The sequence below is a fragment of the Micromys minutus genome, assembly GCF_963924665.1.
Source record: "Micromys minutus genome assembly, chromosome: 3".
NCBI classification, from domain to species: domain Eukaryota; kingdom Metazoa; phylum Chordata; class Mammalia; order Rodentia; family Muridae; genus Micromys; species Micromys minutus.
Window position 1 is genome coordinate 88,605,775 of NC_137972.1, and position 20,636 is coordinate 88,626,410.

At 42.8% G+C, this 20,636-nt stretch overlaps 1 pseudogene across 1 annotated transcript; it reads right to left on the reverse strand.

Moving 5' to 3' along the window:
• Window positions 1–2,245: 2,245 nt before the first annotated feature.
• LOC308418967 lies at window positions 2,246–18,200 on the reverse strand (annotated as a pseudogene). The gene is made up of 5 exons: window positions 18,000–18,200; window positions 8,941–9,127; window positions 8,322–8,369; window positions 7,759–7,853; window positions 2,246–3,049 (listed from the first exon to the last, which is right to left on the reverse strand). The product of its transcript is annotated as an uncharacterized misc_RNA (transcript).
• Window positions 18,201–20,636: the final 2,436 nt, after the last annotated feature.

The following is a 20,636-nucleotide window of genomic DNA, read 5'->3' on the forward strand; positions in this document are numbered from 1 at the left end:
TGTCTATCCTGGTGATGATGGTTTTGGAAGGGAGGGAGGTGAGCCATTAGGGACAAAACTCTGTGCACTGAATGCAAAATAGGTGATGGAGATTCAATGCTTTAGAAAAAGGAGTGGGAAAATGTCAGTGTTTCATCTTGAGAAACCAGGAAAGACTGAGCTGTGCTCTCAAGAAGAGAGTCAGAAAAGAAGAGTCTGGGAGAAGCGGGCCGAGAATAAGTAGCTCTTTTTGGGGGTCTGTGCAAATTTAAGGCAACGTTTTAGTCAAATGTGCAGTTTGGCATCACACACAGTTTGATTTATGAGCCTGCCACTCGAGGGCAGGTCAAGAATAAAGATTTACACTGAGGAGTCGCCTGCATTTAGATGGGCTTAGTACAAGGAAACCAGATGAAATCCACCAAAAGGCAGCAGAGTAGCCACGCGGGAAACAGCCTGGAAGTCAGACAGACGAGACAGCAAGTGAAGGGAGTGAAGGGAAACACCCAGCGAGATTGGAAGTTAGGATCAAAACTAGAGTCCGGTGTCTTAGACAACACAAAAGCAACTGCCTAGCTCCTGCGTGCCCTCAAATTAGCACAGATGGGCCAAATGTCTGCTGAGTTTCTTAAGCTTTACTCCAATTGTTTCTATCTCACTGGGTCATGGATTTGCTCTGCACCCAGAATCCATAGCAGTAGCCGCAGTCTCCTGGTTCTTACCTCGCTTCCCTCAAGCCTTTTAGATCTGCTGCAAGAGTCTCCACAGACATTACAGAGCCTCAAAACCAGCCACATCATTGGAAGGACAATGCAAAACATAATTAACACAGGCACACTGATGACACTGTATGAGTTGGTGCATATTATCTAACTCGAAAATCAAGATGGCTTGGACTGGCTTGAGTGTGCATTTGACAAACTCCTTAAGAATCGTGTGAGTGACTACAGAGTTTCAATGAGTCATTTCTTGTGACTGAAACACCTGAGGAACAGCTGTATATCTTCAGCTAGGACATGGGAAGTCTTTTCCCTCCCAGGATTTGATAGATTCTATTTTGTATCAGGTTTAATGGATTTCCATCAAAAGATCTGAGAGTCCTTCAAATCGTGGCTGGAGGTCCCAGAATTGGATGTTTTCGTATAAAATTTGCTTGTTTTTATTGGTTCTGTCATAGTTAAAGAGTTACAGATGGATACTGGGGGCCTGAATAACAGGGGAGAAATAAACAAAGTCCTGGTCATTCACGCTAATCTTAAGGTGCTCATCAAAGTACATAAGCCACGCGTGGGAGTGCACAAATTAGTTCATCAGGATGACCCTCAAGTGAAAAGGTAAATTTTCATTTCCTCATATGTTCGACACACAAATGTGTTAATTACTTTTTACATTATTGTGACCAAAACCTGAAAAGAAGCAACTTTTTAAAAGGGAAGGGCGTTTTCACTCATGGTAGTAGACTAAAGGCCACTCTGATGGGGAGGCATGTCTGTGAAGATGGCTTGCAGATCTGTGATGGTAGAGCCGAAGACAGCTAGCCACGGGCCTTCTGCGCTCAGGAAGCAGAGAGAGGTGAACGCTGGCGCTCAGCTGGCTTTCTCCTCCCTCACCCTTTATTTTTCATCATCAGGAGAGAATTTTATTTCAAGTGTCACCTTAAACTGCAAGGATGTCTGTTAAACATCATAATTAAACATGCCAAAGGAGAAGACATGTTGTCAAATGCCCACCTACCCCCCCAACACCTCAAACCCACCCTTGCTCACTGTCTATAACCCCCCTTTTTTATTTTTATTAAACAAGAGAAAGTAGACAGATCCATGTTGGTAAATGCCAACTGTCTGTATTCGCATAGAGACACAGTGTTATCTCTGAGCCCAATGTACAGAGAAAAGGAAAAAGCTAGAATTCTATGCACTGCTGCACAGGGGCCCAGCCCCCTCCAGCCTCCAGCAGAGCCAAGAGAACTGGAGGGCTTTTCTTTTCTCCCACAGAGCACGGTGGAGGTGTTGAATCCACAGTTTTTGAGACAAAAAAAAAAAGAATAAAAATGAATTTAGAACAGAAACATGGAGATTCTTTTCCTGTTGCATTTTGCTCATGATATTTTCCCCCAAATTAGTTGAGAACCGAGATGTTGAGACAAACAGGGTGACCAAGCTCAGGGGGACAGGGAGGAAAGGATGCAGCTTGCTCCCGGGGACTGGAGACATTTAAAAAATAAAAAGAAAATAAAAAAGAAGGTTGGATCCATCGGTCTTCTGTGCTAGTCATCCTCGCCTTCATCCTCCACTTCCTCCCCTTCATCCTCATCATCTTCTTCTTCACCTTCACCCTCATCTCCTTCTCCATCAATACCTTCCAACCTTCTTCCTCTTTATCACCATCATCATCATCCTCTGCCCCTCCTTCATTATCCATATCCAGAACCAAATAGGACTGCAAGAGATTTGGCCAAATACCATCTCTGATGCCCTCTCCTAACTCAGCGCCTGCGTCAGAGTGGTCGGTGAAGCAGGTGAGGAAGCTCTCTGGCTCATAGTGCGGCCTCTTCCTGCCGGCTTTATTCTGCCTTTGACTCGAGCGTTTTGTCAAATCCTCGTCAGATTTCCACGTGATCTCGGTGGACTTTGAAGACGGGCCCCACTCTCATTCAGAGGAACTTCATTTTCAAAGTAAGGATTTTCATCAAAATAAAAATCTATTCTATAGCCAGATTTAATGTCTTCAAATCCTGTCACTTCGACTCTGGTCAAATAGTGCAGGGCCTCATCTTCCTCCCTGAGAAGTGCAGACACTTGTGGATGGTTGACAAATGTTGTTACCCAAAAATTTGGGGACTTTGGTGATCAATTATGACCTCTTCTGGAAAAAAAAAAAACAATGGTTGGCGGAATTTGTTATAATTTTGGTCTACTTTCAAAATTTCCTCACTGGCTTGTTCATTAAGTCTGCCTATTTCATTTTGTACTTCATCAGTATGTTCAATGGCTTTTTGCTCTTCTTTTTCTGAGGTCTTGTAGGCCCCATCGTGATTGGAGTTGAGCTCCTTTTTACTGGCTTTGTGTCCCTACCGTCTCCGTCCAGCAGAAAAGGAGCAACGACACAGAATTCTTCTCAAAGAGGTTTATTCAGGAACCTTACAGCATGCCCATGAAAATCTTTCTGTCCCCTTTCTGTCTCCCTTTCTGTTTCTCTTTCTGTTTCTGTTTCTCTTTCCCTTTCCCCCAAGCGCAGTCCTTTTATCCTCTCTCATCTCCACCTCCTCAGTCCATGTTGGCCTAGTCATCTGGCCTGATGTCGCATCATGGGTGCGCCTGCGCAGGTCGCACGGTGGGAGTGGCTAATCTGGGGTTGGGGGGCAGGAGGAAGTCAAGTGCTAGTCACAAGACTAGGCCAAAGTCCCAAGCGCCATCTTTGGACTGCCGCCACACCCGCTCTCCACAGCTTTGGCCATCGGCCGCAAACATGGTGCCCTCTGTGGTCGGAGCGGGAAGCCGGGAGGGGGAGCAAAGAGTCGGCCAAGAGGGCGACCAGCAGTTTCCCCTCACACCACATGCGCGGCGCTTGCTCCAGCCGCCCTCCCGGCGCTCACTCGCTTGCCCTCCCCTTGGCTCCTTGGCACTGCCCTCAGGGCACTTGTGGCGCCCCCCCCCCAGGACTCTCACTGAAGACGAGCAGATGGCGGCGGTTTGGCTGGGCTTCTTGACTCGAGCCCCGCGCTCTGGCTCGATTCTCGATTCTCCCCCCACCCTTTTAAAACAACTGTAATGTGCATTTATTTTTGATTTATGTAAATAGGTGTTTGTTTCCTGCATGTGACAGTATTGGATCCCCTGGAGCTGGAGTTATAGACACTTGTGAGCTGCCATGTGGGTGCTGGGAATTAAAGCCAGATCATCTAGAAGAATAGCCAGTGCTCTTAACCACTGAGATATCTCTCCAGAAACCTTTATCTATTTTTATCCACCCCCAATTATGAGGTAATGCCATCTACATTCAAGGGGGGTCTCACTCTTTAGTAAATCTTCTTTGGAAACATCCAATAGGCAAGCACGAAGGTGTGCCTCATAAGTAATCCCAAACCCAGTCAGGGTGACACTAAGCATCAATGAGCTTCCTCAGGATATTTTGTACATTATCAGGAGGCTCTGAACTCCTCTGAAGACAGCTGTGCCTCCTCAGTGTTTCCAGGGATAGTGGGTGGAGCCTGGACTTGTTCCTCGTGTGCGGTGAACCTGTATACGCTCTCCTAATTTCCCATCAAAAATTAGAATTTTGGGTTTCTGAATGTAGAATGTTTTAAAACATTGTTCTTGTATTCTCTAGGGCAATGGGCAAGCTCCACTAAGAATTGTCCCCAAAGCAATGAAGTTTGAGAGGTTGGGTGCTGTCCTGGGTCCTGAAAAATATTGATACGAGGTCAAGAGGTGCTGTCCAAGGTTCCAACTGTGTTAGACCAGTGTTCTCAAATAGTGCTCCCCACACCACCCGTGTTGCAATCAATGGAGTATGCTAATTTAAAAGCCGGCTCTGGGCCCATCTCAGTCAGAATTTTAATAAGCATTTAAAATAATTTTAAGAAGATACTTATGTTTAATGCTACAATTATATCTATTGTGTTTCAATACTAATTTGTTAAGTACTGGAAATCATTTTATCCTATCTTAGCTCACTGATCACTGGAAATGCACTGATACCTTCAATAATATCTATACTTATGATAATGTAGAGTTGTCATATTACTGACAAATTAACCAAATTTCTTCCACATGGTTTCTGTCACAATTTGGCACTGAACAAATGTAAAAATATATGGTCATCAAAGACTCTCAGAAAAACCAAAAACTCTTTCTGATGTCAACTTCCTTGACACTTCAGTGTTTCCTGTCTATCCATAATAGTAAGAAAAATATTATAACAGCCAACATATAATGATCATCCAAGCTGTGCATACCACACCATACCAGAGCAAAGATAATAGTCAAACAATTGTTGAGAGCTTCTCCATGCCAACACCACCCAAAGCTCTCACATGGTATGTATTTAATCCTTACGGTACTGTCCTTGTGATACCTACAGAAGGAAAACGTATAAACTGTGTATTACTTAAGATGATGATACTTAGTTACAAGATGCACCACATAAGACACACTAAAAAGCTAAGGTCTTCATGGGGTTTGTGTTCAAAGGGGAAGAAGAATGAAAGAATTTGAATATTTTCTGTTGATTTGCTATGCTCCTAACCCTTTGTGCTTTCTTCATTAAAATGTTGATCCGTTTCCATTTCATTGTCCCTACTTTAACAGGTTCTCAGAAGTACTGAAGTATTTTAAGATGAACATATTCAATGTAAGAATTCAATTTAGTAATTTTGAAATACCTGTACACCTGTGAGGACATCAACCACAACCAAATAGGCTGGTGAACATATCCAGGGCCTCAGTATTGCCTCTGAGCTCTCTGTAGCTCTCTCCACACTTCTCAGGTGCTTCTCCTCAGACAACCACTGATCTTTCTGACGCTGCAGGTTTGTATTTTCTAGAACTTTACATAAATAGAACTGTGCACTGTATACTTTTATCTGTTACATCACACCCATGACTGTTTGTGGTTTTTCTTTGGGGGGGGAGGTTGGTTTGGTTTTGAGGTGTGTGTGTGTGTGTGTGTGTGTGTGTGTGTGTGTGTGTATTTTAAGTGGGGTCTCTCTTGTTAGTCCTAGCTGTCCTAGAACCTACTATATAGACTAGGTTGGCATTGAACTCACAGAGATCCTCCCATCTCTGCCTCCCAAATGCTGAGATTAAAGGTGTGCACCACCACACCAGAATTCATGACTATTTTGAGAGTCCTCTGGGTTATTACATTTAGCAATAGTTCACTACTTTTAACTTTTTAGGTAGCATTGCAATTATACACACCTGTAGCTTAGAAAATTATGAAATAAGCAAATACTCTCAGGTTGCATCACAGAGGATCAGATTTCAATGTATGGCTGCCCAACAAACACACACAGTATTTCTGATGGTAATTCTGCCTTGCTTTATTGTTATTGATAAATAGTATAAATATATTGTCAGAATGAATTATTACTCTCCTCAAGTGACCAGCAGACAGTAATCCTATAAATTCAACAACAACAACAATTTTTAAAAAGTAGAATGTTACTGTCCTGCACTCACGTGTAATACTCCCAAACCCTGAGCTTCCCGTTACTGAGTCATTAACCTCAAGAAGAAACAGAGAACCAGTTTACAAACAGGTCCATTATCCACACTTTCACACGTTTTCATAAGTACTGGCATATGTTACGGTTAATATTAAAACGTGGTTCTGTTGTTATCGGCACCACGGTCTCACTCCAAGGGAGCCGCTCTAGTGTGGCTCCAGGCACCCAGATGCTATCACAGGATTCACAAGCCACACCCTCCACTCAGTTCACTTCCCAGGCAGTTTATTCCACCCACCCATCTCAGTCATCGCTTACACACACTGTCCTCCAGAGCCGGGTAAAAACATGACTCCACATACATTAACTTATCAAACAGGTTTATATGGTAAATTCTCAATCCACAGACCCTCTATACAATAAGCTTACACTCAATGGACAAAGATATAAACTGACCATCTATATGAGATAAATTAGACCCATAGAAACTCTTAGAAATAAGCATAACAACCTTATCAAGCTAGAGATACATCAAGAGAAACATACACGTTTGCTTCCATCTCCTCCTGTTAATATCTGCCTCCTCTTTCTCTCTTCCACTTTTCCCAACTCTTTCTCCATGTACCTCTCTGTAGATTGTCCTGAAGCTGCTTGTATTTTAATGTTAATTCCACTTCCCCAAGAAGGGCTACCTAGTCACATGACTCCAACTGAACCTTCCCATTTTAATTAGTAAAATAAAGTAAAGCCAGTGACTGGGTGGGGCAAGGGAGGTTGAGAGGGCTGAGGTCGACAGAGGATGGAGCAGGGTAAAGGTCGTGGCAACATGGAGTTTCCCAAAAACCAGCTAGACCCACGTGATATTAATTGGCATTAAATAGCTATGAATACATTAAGGATTTTATAGGTCCAATATCTCATATAGAAGGGCAGTTTGTATCTTTGTCTATTTGATGCAATCTTGTTGTGTAGAGGGTTTGTGGATTGGGAGTTGAATATATAAACCTGTATGAAAATCTATCGGGCTGTAGAGTTGTATTAATGTGGGATTTTGGGGTAGGGAAACACCCCAGGAAAGAGGCAAAGAATAGGTGGTAGAAAACCACCAGAGAAGGGAGTTGTGTGGACAGGGTTGGGCTGTGAGGGTGGCTCAAACCAAGAAACAGAGGTGCGTGTGGCTCCAAACTAAAACCAGGCCTGAGGAGTGAGACCTCAGGGCCAATAAAGAGATGTACCATTTTTTAAAATATTTACTGCAACACCTCTCCACTGTCTAATCATGTATCACCTTTAAATAAACCTCCAGGTATGTCATAAACCTCACAGATAAAAAGGATACCATTTACCTTGGGCTACCAGGAATAAGGAGCCTAGTCTCTAACCAGACTCTACTCTTAGTGGCCAAAAGGCAAGTTTGGAGACAGATGATGAGACAGGGCAAATTCATGGTAGGGAGCAGAGGCTTCCAAGAACTGTGACAGCCCCTTGGTCATTTATGTGACCTTCCATGATGAATATGCTGCTACTTAGAATCAGAAGGAATACCTAGAAAGTGTGGGGTAATAGAGAGGCGGCCAAGTCTTGCCGAACTCTCGTTGTTCATTGATTACCTCTGATATACATGATTCCTGAAACACAAAAACCTGAACATACTCTGGGTTTTTCATGATCTCAGCAAAGCTGGAGAGTACCCAATCACATGATGCTAGAAGTGAGCAGCCAATCACATGATTGATGCAAGAAGGAGCAGCCAATCATGTGATTCAAGAAGTGGGGAGCCAATCAAGTGATACAAGAAGAAGAAGCAGCCAATCATGCAAGAAGAAGTAAGCTTTGTAGGTCTGGAGCCCAGGCTGTTGAGTATCACATCTGTGCTTGGCTTCCCACAGGTTCTGTGGCTGCAGTCAGTATACTTGCTTGTGCTGCAGTCAGCTTAGGGCTCTATTCTGACCCAGAACTTGGAACTGAATAATCACTCACTCATCCCAGCCCCTTGCATATGCACCTTCACTTCCACGATCCCACATGTCTTCTTCTGCAAAGACCGGTCCTCTGTGTGCCCCCATAACTACCCACACTACAGTGTTTCATGTTCTTTTATTTATTCCACATTAGACCGAGGGTACTTATCAGAAAAGTCTTTGTGCACCTAATTTAAACTCATGGCACTTACTTGTGGAATAAGGGTAGTAACTCATGCTCAGAGCTTCATGCTCTGATACTAGAACAATGTTTTGCACAAAACAGATTTTCAGATATGAACCACTGTCATTCTGGTACCTTCACAGACAAGTAAGTACATGACAGTATTTCCAGTTAACTTCAGGTATTTAAACATTCCTTCTTAGAAATATAAATTTTATCTTTCTCATATACAAACAAAATATTGATAGTATGCTGTTTGTATGTATGTGTCTTCATCAGGGGGCTTCAACAGTAACCTATTTTCACAATTGAGAGCAGTTCACTGGAACTGAAGGGCTGGGATCACATCCTCACTGCAGTTGACCAGCTGAAAGACCACGGGCTCTCAGTCTGTAAAACTGAGACCATCATAGTAATACCTCCTTTATGGGATTGTGTGCACCGCAATGCACAATCAATGCTTAAGAGCCATGTATGTCCTCTCATCACCCCTCCATGTTTATATTCCACGATGCTGGTCCATATATTCTAACTTTTAAAGACGAGTTCTGCTGAGTCCTTCTACATGCTGGAAGGTTTGATTGCTCAGCCTCCACCACCATTCCGATCAAAGACCTACGTCTCTAACTGTAACTTGATATTCCTACATCTGTCCCCAGCATAGCACATTTCTGTGTTTCTCTTGTAATGCATCAACCACAAGGGGCTCCTGGCTGGCTGAAGTCCTGAAGTAGCCATAGTGAAAGAGGATCCTGCACCTTCAAAGACAATGTCAACATCAATGTCTTGCGTCAACATGTTGCTGGGAACCACAGGCAATTCTGTCATGGTGGACTGCAAGACCACAGTGGAGCAGAAAGGCTCATAGCCAAGACTGTCAAGCTAAGTCAAGTTCGTGTTGTTGTTGTTGTTGTTGCTGCTGCTGCTGCTGCTATTCAAATGACAGAGTAGAAGAACCAAGTCTGGCATCTTTCTTGTCTTGTGGGTATATTTTTATGATATGACCCTCAAAGGAGGGGTTTTTTTTTTTTTTTACATTAAAAGTGTTGTCATTTTTTTGTTCTATTTCTTTCATTCACTTAACAGTATATCTCAAAGGGAGGAGTGGGGGTGTATTTATATATCTATCTTACCTACTGCACCTAAGGTTCTTTCATACCCAAGTTCATTTCACCATTCCCTCACTGCCATAACCTAATTTTATTTTAATTGGCATTATTTGGTGTGAGTATCGGGGGAGGGGCGGACGTGCAGGGCAGAAGACAACTTTGTACAGTCATTTTTCTTCCCACCTTTCTGGGAGTTCTCGGGATTGAAGTCATGTCGCTATTCTTGCATGGCACAGACCATTACCCACTGATCACTGCTTCCCCCCTCCCCAGTCCATATAGTCTAACTTTTAAAGACAAGTTCTGTTGAGACCTACACGCTCAGAGTTTTGATTGCTCAGCCTACACCTCCTCCCGTCAAAGACTCACGTCTCCAAAAAAACAATCGTTCTGGCTAATAGTTAATAGGATCTCATTTACCTGGTGAAGTGTGAAGAGGATGTCCACCAAGAGCCAGAAAGAATGGCTACCTAGGAACAATGAGTCAGGGATACTCTCTCTGACCTTCTTCTTCAGACCTGGAAGGTTCCAGTGCCTCTGTCCCATAGCTACCTCCACCCCAGTCTTTCACGATTGTTCCCCGAGAACTTAAAGTGCCATACTGACCTATTGTCAGATGAACTTTTATACCCTCCACTCAGGAAACACTGAAGACTGCTATTCTTGCCTCAGGAGCCAGGCTCAATTAGAAGCTGGAGCTAGACCCCACTGTTACTTAGGAGTTCCATGCTGAACTGTAGCTACAAACTTTTTGTCACCTCGGAACATCCTTTCCCTCATTTGTGAATGTTGATTGAAGATCTAGGACATGTAACTGTAGAGAGAAAAGTGGCTCCCACCATTTTAGAAACATGACAGTTCCTGGAGTAGGGGTGTGGCGCTTTTTCTACATCAGCCCTCTGCTCTCTGACACAAACATGCACCACGCTGTGTAGACAGACGAGACTTTTCAAGGATACGGTGTACATTAAGCCCCCAGCCCGAGACAGGAAGGAACTTTCCCTCAGGAAGACAGCCTACAAAAAGGTGAGTGTGTGATCCTATATCAAAACCATCAAAAACCACCAGCCTGCCTCATCATGGTCCACAAAGGTCTCCCTGCACCCTGAGTCATTCATTGTTCGCAGCTAGGGAAATCTCTGGAGCTTTGAAGCTTTAGCTGCTCTCTAAGGCATCTCTCCCCTTTCTAATGAGGAGACGTTAGATTCACATTTTCCCAAGATCCTAATGACCCTCATGGACCCGCTCTTTCCGGATTCAGCCCTAGAGCAAACCCTGTGAAGTCTTCTAATGATCTGTATTCACAATTACCTCCTGGAACTAGAGTTTCCCGGATGAGGGCTCGGACTTTAGAACCGGAAATGGTAAAAACATGCTGCTGCAACTCTCCTAAGCACACACATCCGCTGATCCTTAGATATCCTCAACAGTGGTACGAGCTACTCATGGACCGGTCTAAGGACTGTGTCACATCTGGCAACAGAGGGAACAGCCGGGGGAGAAGGGTATGGTTTGAGTGCCTCCTCCAAAACCCATCTTAAGACTCAATTGGCACAGTGGCTGCATTAAGAGGTAGGCCCTTTAAAAGGTAATTGAGTCGTGAGAGCCCTTCCCTCATGGATGGCGCAAGGCCATTATCTTAAGCGTGGGTGAGCCGCCTCTGGGCTGGGTTCTTGACTTAAAAGAGGACAGGGTGAGTTCTGCAGATTTCCTTTCTACCATCTTACACATGCGCACTTGACCTTCTGCCCGGTTACAGCGCAATAAGCAGACCCTCTCCAGATGCTGTGCTCTTAGGCTCAACAGCCGTGTGACAATAAGCTATTACTTCTGACCCGCCCAGTCTGCAACGCCCTGTTACAGCACCACAAAACGGATGCGGAGAGGCAGCGCAGAAGACAGCTGGCCAGGGATACAACCCCAACGGAGAGATGATGCATGATTTCTTCACTTTAACTCCAAATTCTTCCTACCGAGGTCCAAAAGGGAACGAGTTCCATAGCTCTCTTTTCTTCAGATCCAATAAAGATTCTTTCGAAAGGGAAATGGGTGATCTAGGGTCTGTGTGGTCTCATGTCTAGACATGTCTCCAGTCCACTCAGCTTTTAACCAAAGATCACCTTCACAGTTGTCTACAGTCCCACGCTCACACGAAACCCAACGCAGCTTCACAGACGGGAAGCCGAATCCACGCTGGAAAGGTTTCTCATTCTAAGATCCAACATACTACTAGGCAGGAGCCACACTAGCTAGATGAGACACGAAAAAGTAGGGAAATTTTGGGGGAAAACAGAAAAGAACTGCAAACATGCATGACATGCATGAAGACATGTATGGAGAGCTCAGAACTGGGGCTCCAATTCTACTTCCAACATTGTCACGCTATGAACTACATGTTCTTCATGACGATATGTACGGGAAATAGTAGCAAAATGATCTCTGCCTTACATCGTCTTAGAGTTTGGGTCTAGACCAGCAGTTCTCAACATGTGGGTCTCAACCCCTTTGGGGGGAAGGTCATATTTCAGATATCCTGGGTGGTGATGCTATTGCAAAGGGTTAGAAACTTTAGGAGGTGGGGCCTAACTGGAGGGAGGAGGTTATTAGACACATCCTCTTGAAGGATGTATTGGGCGTCTGACTACTTCCTATCTTTCTCTTCCCAATTTCTGGCCAGGATGAGTGAGCACCTTTTTATTTGTTTGTTTGTTTGTTTGTTTGTTTTCTTTCAACTTTATTTTAAAAAACAGAGATACATGTAAAGATTATTAAAAAGCGTTTTAGCATAAATACATATGAATACATTTTTGTCAGTACTCGATTTTTTTCATAGGTTTGATAGTATGCATTGAAATCTAGTTACAAAGATCATGAAGTATATATAAAACAATATGTAACATGGAAATAGTCAAAGTTTTCTTGGTGTGTAAAGATTAAACATAATGATTTTTAACTACCGAAAATTACCACAAGGCTATCTTCTTAGCTCTTGAATTATTAATGATTTAAGATCTAGGTGTACCCCACTCTGAGAGAGTGCTATACACTTTTTTTTCTGAGAAGGACTGAGGCTTCCACTTTTTGGCCTTTTTTCTTTTTTTTTTTTTTTTATTTTTATTCATATGACCTGTGAGTTGCTTCTTGGGTATTCAGAGCTTTCTGGGGCTAGTATCCAATTATCAGTGACTGCATATTGTGTCTGTTCTTTTGTGACTGGGTTACCTCACTCAGGATAATATTATCTAGATACATCCATTTCCTAGGATAAAGTCATTGTTTCTGATAGCTGAGTAGTATTCCATTGTGTAAATATACCACAATTTCTGTATCCATTCGTCTACTGAAGGACATCTGGGTTCTTTCCAGATTCTGGCTGCTATGTATGTTGAAGCAATTTGGGGTATATGCCCAGAAGTAGAATAACTGGGTCTTCGGGTAGTACTTTGCCCAATTTTCTGAGGAACTGCCAGACTGATTTACAGAATGGTTGTACCAGCTGACAACCCCACCAACAGTGGAGGAGTGTTCCTCTTTCTCTGCATCCTCACCAGCATCTGCTGTCATCTGAGTTTTTGATCTTAGTATTCTGACTGGTGTGTGGTAGAATCTCATGGTTGTTTTGATTTGCATTTCCCTGATGACTTAGGTGCTTCTCAGCCATTTGATGTTCCTCAATTATGAATTCTCTGTTTAGCTTTGTACCCCATTTTTAATAGGATTGTTTGATTCTCTGGAGTCTAACTTCTTGAGTTCTTTGTTTTATATTGGATATTAGACCTCTATCAGAGTGGGATAATTAAGATCTTTTCCCAATCTATTGGTTGCCGTTTTGTTTTCTTGACAGTGTCCTTAGCCTTACAAAAACTGCAATCTCATTAAGTCCCATTTATCGATTATTGATTTTAGAGCACAAGCCATTGGTGTTCTGTTCAGGAAATTTCCCCATGTGCCTATGTTTTCTAAGGTTTTCCACACTTTCTCTTCTAATAGTTTCAGTGTACCTGGTTTTATGTGGAGATCTTTGATCCACTTGCACTTGAGCTTTATACAAGGAGATAAGAAAGGGTCTATTTTCATTCTTCTGCATGCTGACTGCCAGTTGAGCCAACACCATTTGTTGAAGAGACTGTCCTTTTTCCAATGAATGTTTTTAGCTCCTTTGTCAAAAATCAAATGACCATATGTGTGAGGACTCATTTCTGGGTCTTCAATTCTGTTCCATTGGTCAAACTGACTATCTCTGTACCAGTACCATGTGGTTTGTAACACAATTGCCTTGTAATATAGCTTGTTGTCAGGGATGGTGATTCCCACAGAAGTTTTCTTGTTGTTGAGGATATATTTTGCTATTCTAGGTTTTTTGTTATTCCAGATGAATTTGCACATTGCTCTTTCCAACTCAATGAAGAACTGGGTTGGCATTTTGATGGGGATTGCATTGAATCTGTAGATTGCTTTTGGTAGGATGGCCATTTTTACAATGTTGATCCTTCCAATCTATGAGCATGGGAGGTCTTTCCATCCTCTGAGATTTTCTTCAATTTCCTTCTTCAAAGATTTGAAGTTCTTATCATACAGGTCCTTCACCTGTTTATTTAGGGTTACACCAAGGTATTTCATGTTGTTTATGACTATTGTGAAGGGTATCTTTTCCCTAATTTCTTTCTCCATATTTTGCCTTTTGAGTAGAGGAAGGTTACTGATTTGTTTGAGTTAAATTTATACCTAGCCACTTTGCTGAAGTTGTTTATCAGCTGTAAAAGTTCTCTGGTGGAATTTTTGGGGCCACTTAAATACTATCATGTCATCTGCAAATTATGATATTTTTACTTTTTCCTTTCTGATTTGTATTCTTTTGATTTCCTTATGCTGTCTAATTGCTCCAGCCATGACTTCCAGTACTATGTTGAATAGGTAGTGGGAGAGTGGGCAGCCTTGTCTAGCCCCTGATTTTAGTGGGATTGCTTCAAGTTTCCCACCGTTAAGTTTGATGTTGGCTACTGGTTTGCTGTATATTGCTTTTATTATGTTTAGGTATGGGCCTTGGATTCCTGATTTTTCCAAGACTTTTCACATGAAGGGGTGTTCAATTTTGTCAAATGCTCTCAGCATCTAGTGAGATGATCATGTGGTTTTTTTTCTTTGAGTTTGTTTATATGGTGGATTACGTTGATGGATTTCCATATATTAAACCATCCCTGCATCCCAGGAATGAAGCCTACTTGATCATGGTGAATGATTGTTTTGATATGTTCTTGGATTTCATTTGCAAGAATTTTATTGAGTATTTTTGCATCAGTGTTCATAGGGGAGATTGGTCTAAAGTTGTCTTTCCTTGTAGGGTGTTTGTGTGGTTTAGGAATGAGGATTATTGCAGCTTCGAAGAATAAGTTGGGTAGTGTTTCATCTGAGTCTATTTTGTGGAATAGTTTGTAGAGTACTGGTATTAGGTCGTCAATAAATGTCTGATAGAATTCTGTACTGAATTCATCTGGTCCTGGGCTTTTTTTGGTTAGGAGGTTTTTGATGACTGCTTCTATTTCTTCAGGTGTTATGGGATTGTTTAGATGGTTTACCTTGTCCTGATTTAACTTTGGTATCTGGTATCTGTCTAGAAATTTATCCATTTTGTCCAGATTTTTCAGTTTTGCTGAGTATAGTCTTCTGTAATAGGATCTGATGATTTCTTCAATTTTCTCAGTTTCTGTTGCTATGTCTCCCCTTTCATTTCTGATTTGTTAATTTGGATACTATCTCTTTGCCCTCTAGTTAGTCTGGCTCAGGGTTTATCAATCTTGTTAATTTTCTCAAAGAACCAGCTCCTGGTTTTGTTGATTCTTTGTATGGTTCTTTTCTTCTTCTTCTTCATTGATTTCAGCTATGAGTTTGATTATTTCCTGCAGTCTACTCCTCTTGGGTGTATCTGCTTCTTTTTGTTCTAGAGCTTTCAGGTGTGCTGTCAAGTTCCTGGTGTCTGCTCTCTCCAGTTTCTTTTTGGAGACACTCAGAGCTATGAGTTTTTCTCTTAGCACTGCTTTCATTGCATCCCATGGGTTTGGGTATGTTTTACATTCATTTTCTAGAAAAATCCTTAATTTCTTTCTTTATTTCTTCTTTGACCATACTATCATTGAGTACAGCATTGTTCAGCTTCCATGTATAGGCTTTTTGTTGGTTTTGTTGTTATTAAAACTCCTATGTTGTTGCATAGGAGTATTTCAATCTTCTTGTATCTGTTGAGGCTTGTTTTGTGACCGACTATATGGTCAATTTTGGAAAAGGTACCATGAGGTGCTAAGAAGAATGTTTATTCTTTTGTTTTAGGATGAAATGTTCTGTAGATATTTGTTAATTCCAATTGCTAATTTCACTGCATCTCTGTTCAGTTTCTGCTTCCATGATCTGTCCATTGATGAGAGTGGGGTATTGAAGTCTCCCACTATTATTGTGTGTGGTACAATGTATGTTTTTAGCTTTAGTAGGGTTTCTTTTATGAATATGGGTGCTCTTGAATTTGGATCATACATGTTTAGGACTTAGAATTCGTCTTGATAAATTTTTCCTGTAATGAGTAAAAAGTGTTTTTCCTTATTTTTTTGACTACTTTTGGTTGAAAGTTTACTTTATTCGATATTAGAATGACTATTCCAGCTTGTTTCTTGGAGCCATTTGCTTGGAAGGTTTTTTCCCAGCCTTTAACTCTGAGGTAGTGTCTGTCTTTGTCACTGAGATGAGTTTCCTGTATGTAGCAAAAAGCTGGATTCTGTTTATGTATCCAGTCTGACAGTCTATGTCTCTTTATTGGGGAATTGAGTCCATTTATGTTAACAGATATTAAGAAATAGTGGTTGCTGTTTCCTGCTTTTTTGCTGTTAGAATTAGAATTATGTCTGTGTGTCTTTATTCTTTTGGTTTTCTTGTTTAGTTATTTTCTTTCTTTATCTAGGATGTAGTTTCTCTTCTTGTGTTGGGTTTTCCATCTATTATTCTTTGTAGGGTTGGATTTGTGGTCGGATACTGCGTAAATTTAGTTTTGTCCTGGAGTATCTTGGTCTCTCCATTTATGGTGATTGGGAGTTTTGCTGGGTATAGTAACCTGGGTTGACATTTGTGTTCTCTGAGAGTCTGTATGATGTCTGTCCAGGATCTTCTAACTTTCATAGTCTCTGTTGAGAAGCCGGGTGTAATTCTGATTGGTCTGCCTTTATATGTTACATGTTCTTTTTCCCTTACTGCTTTTAGTATTCTTTCTTTGTTTTGAACACTTGGTGTTTTGATTATTATGTGTTGGGAAGAATTTCTTTTCTGGTCCACTGTATTTGGAGTTCTGTAGGGTTCTTTTATGCTCATGGTCATCTCATTCTTAAGGGTAGGGAAGTTTTCTTCTATGATTTTGTTGAAGATATTTACTGTGCCTCTTAGTTGATATTCTTCACCCTCTTCTATTCCTATTATCCTTAGGTTTGGTCTTCTCATTGTGTACTGGATCTTCTGGACATTTTGGATTAGGAGCTGTTTGGTTTTTACATCTTCTCTGACTGTTTTGTCTATGTTTTCAGTGTTGTCTTCAGCCCCTGAGATTCTCTCTTCCATATTTTGTAGTCTGTTGCTGATGCTTGCATCTGTGACTCCTGATTTCTTTTTTAGGTTTTCTATCTCCAGGATTGTCTCTTTTTGTGTTTTCTTTATTGTTCCTATTTCCATTTTCAATTCCTTCCCCATTTTGGTTGTGTTTTCTTGTAGTTCTATGAGTGATTTTTGTGTTTCCTCTTTAAACGCTTCTATTTGTTTGTGTTCTCCTGTAATTCTTTAAGAGAGTTATTCGTGCTCTTCTCCAAGATCTCCATCATCATTGTGAAGTATGATTTCAAGTCTGAATCTTGTTTTTCTGGGGTGTTTGGAAATCTGCTACTTGCTGTGGTGGGAGGGCTGGGTTCTGATGTTGCCAGATTGTCTTGGTTTCCATTGCTTAAGTTCTTTCGCTTTCCTCTTGTCATCTTGTTATCTGTGGTTATATGTGGTCTTGTTGTCAGTGACTGGCACCTGTCTCTCCTGTGGATCTGAGAGCCTGTGGGCTCAGGGGGAAAACTGCTTCTGAGTGTTTGGCTTTTGTGGACGAGCAGTGAGTTCTGGTGGCAGTGACTCAGTTGTCTTTGTGGGCTCAGGTGGGGGAGCTCTTGTGATGCTGTTTTGGGAGCTCAGCCCTTTGCCCACTGGTCCTGAATACTAGTGGTAGGGACCTGACTCTTTCTCCAGGCCAAAAAGGGGCCTTTTCCAGTAAGTACAGCACTCTCTGCCCACTGAGAACTCATGGTGTGCCCTCCCTGGGCTCACCTCTGTTCCAGGTATCAAAGCTCCTGTGGAGCTGATCTTCCAGCTCTGCCTTTCCCAGGCAGATCACGATTCTCTCTGGCACAGGCCCAGGCACCACTGCCAAGGACTCTCTGTACTCTGGGTACTCACTGTGTAACCTCACTAGGTCTGTGCCCTAAGTTATCTGCTGGTCCAGGTGGAAGAGCACTTGTACACCTCTGGTCCACAAGTGCAGGCTTTCTGGGCAGATCCCGATACTCTCTTACTGTGGGCCGGAAAGGAACCTTTGCCACAAGCACAGCTGCCAAGCGCTCTCTGTGCTCTGGGTACTCACTGCGCAGCCTCACCAGACCTGTGCCCAGGGTGTTCTGCTGGTCCAGGTGGAAGGATGAGTGACAATCTTTAATCCACTCCGTACGGCCTGCCATGGTGTTCTGCTTTACCATAGGCCCACAGTAGCCGTGAGATTTCAGCTCTGAAACCATGAGCCAAAGGAGAGCTCTCCTCCTTTAGGACATCTTTCTCAGCCCTGTTCTCACGTGGGTAAAAGTCTGACATCGTCAGTGGCAGAACTTTGGGTAAAACAAGTGAGCAATATACCACCAAGTCCTTCTAGCTCGATCATTTATTATTTACCAGTCAAAATGAACGAATCGTTTCAATGACCAATTTTTGTACCAGAAAAACATGCACACAGTTAAGTATCTAACATCAATGTTCAGAAAATAGTTAAGTAGAGGCTGGCAAAACAACTCACTAGGTAAAGAAATTTTCACCAGCCCTCACAACCTGAGATTGACCCCCAGGGCCCACAGGGTGGAAGGAGAGAACTGGCTCCTGTAAGTGTCCTCTGACCTCCACACGCACACTTCAGCACTTGAACACATGCATGCGCACATTCGCACACACACACACGCACACACACACATACACAGAAAACCAGTTAAGTAAAGCTACTCTTACAAAGACACATAATGCATGAAAAATGTCTCTGCTTCGGTGCTGAGGAGACTCATGGGAAGGAGTAGGTGTCTTGTGTTACAACTTCATCAAGACCCACACTGCACACAGTCTTCCCTAGGTCTCTGTAAGCAGTGAGGGAGCTGAGACAGAGGGCTATGACCTGGTCAAATAGCAAATGAGAGGTGCAGGTCAGTCAGACCCATGTCCCATAAGCCCCAAAGCATGAACTGTCGGCCAGACCTTGTCCAATTTACAAGATACTTCCAGCGTCCCCAGCATCACATTTTTATCCCCAAGATTAAGTCCTCCAGCTCAGCTACTCCCTGCTCCTCCAGGCCTCACAAGGAGCACTCATCCATACGGCCTGGTTCAGGATGAGGGCTCCAGAAGTTGTCAGCCCTGGAGAGGAAACAGAAGAGTCTGCTGTGCTTGTGACTAGCTTCCTGGGGATCCCACCAATATTCGATTGGAAAACACATAGGACGTTTCAGCTCTCCCTGTCCTAACTGCGTTGGTCTGGACAAAGATAAGCACTCTTTAATATCAAGGGTTTAGAATTGGGAGGGGGGCTGCCAAATGCCCAGACAAGACAGCAAAAGAAGACATCTTGGTACTCTTGTAGGTCATCTCTAGACCACACGCCTATGTTTCCCCAGATGGTTCGTTCCTAGGCTTCTCCCCATGCAGAAGGACCCAGGGCCCTGCATTCTTCCCTCTGAGCTGGGTGTAGCCACTCCTGGAGCACATTCCAACTGTGGAGAGCCAGTCTCTTTCCCCTGGGAAGAAGAGCAAATCAGGATTTTGCCTGAGAAGTCAAAATCCTGTTTGACTTGTTCCAGGCTACTCACCCCTGTAACTTAACAATTCCCTATATCAGCGCACCAGCTTCATCTTGCCCCCGCTGTCTGCCTTTCTTCCTTAAGAGAGCTCTAACTTTAGCTGGGATTATTGCCTTTTGGAATAAGACTACATTTTCCAGACTCCTTAGAACTAATGCTCTGACCAATGGGCTGCAAATAAAAGCATTATGAAGAACTTGCTGGCAGGCAATATCAAGGCAGCCCCTTCCTCCCTTCCTTTTCTCCTCCCTCATCCTGCTTCCCAGGTAACAATGGCAGTCTCAAACTAGAGCATCCGTGCAGAAATATAAAAGGCAGCTTGGACCCTGATAGCACAGAATGTGACGGGTCCACCTTCAGACTTCTTTGATGTGAGACCATAAAACCCTTGTAGAGGAACCACTGTCGATTTTAAGATCCCTGCTATGTGCAGCCTGGCCTCATTCCTGGCAGACTTCTTAAATCCCATTCACTTTTTAATCTATTAAGAACTGAGTGGAGAAATTAAAATCCAAACTACCTTAACTTACTGAGGAAAAAAAAAAAAAAAAAACATGTCTGTAAATTAAAATATTCTTATGGCTCGGCTATATCGACCAACACAAATTCACCTTGGGCTCTTGAAACATTTGGGGCCAAAGCATACAACAACGGCCTATCAAAGCTGCTCCTTGGCACCATGTAGATGCTCTGTTTGCCTGTCAAAAGAAAACATTATTCTACAAAGAAAGAGCCTCAACGAACAAGCAGACACTGTTGCATCTTCGTTGGTGGTCACGTCTAATCCAAGCTCTAAGCTGAACTCTAAATAGCAGCTTCCTTTGAACCCAGGCCAGCCACATTAGCGGTCTCAGAGGAGTGGTCAGATGTTCACAGCTGACTTGTGTTCCAAGCCACTAAGCCTCCAGGCCAGGTTTCTTCCATGGAGGGGATCCAGCTGGCCCCAGCCTTGTAAGTCATTGGCAGTCCCGCCCTCCTCAGGCTGTTATGTGAGGGGAACCTTTGTCCAGGAGCTATGGTGCTCCAGCTGGAGCAGCCTCAGAACCCCAGAGGTGTTTCTGATTCAGTAGATTTTAGGCAGAACCCAAATTTTTGTAACACTGATAAATCCCGGAAAGG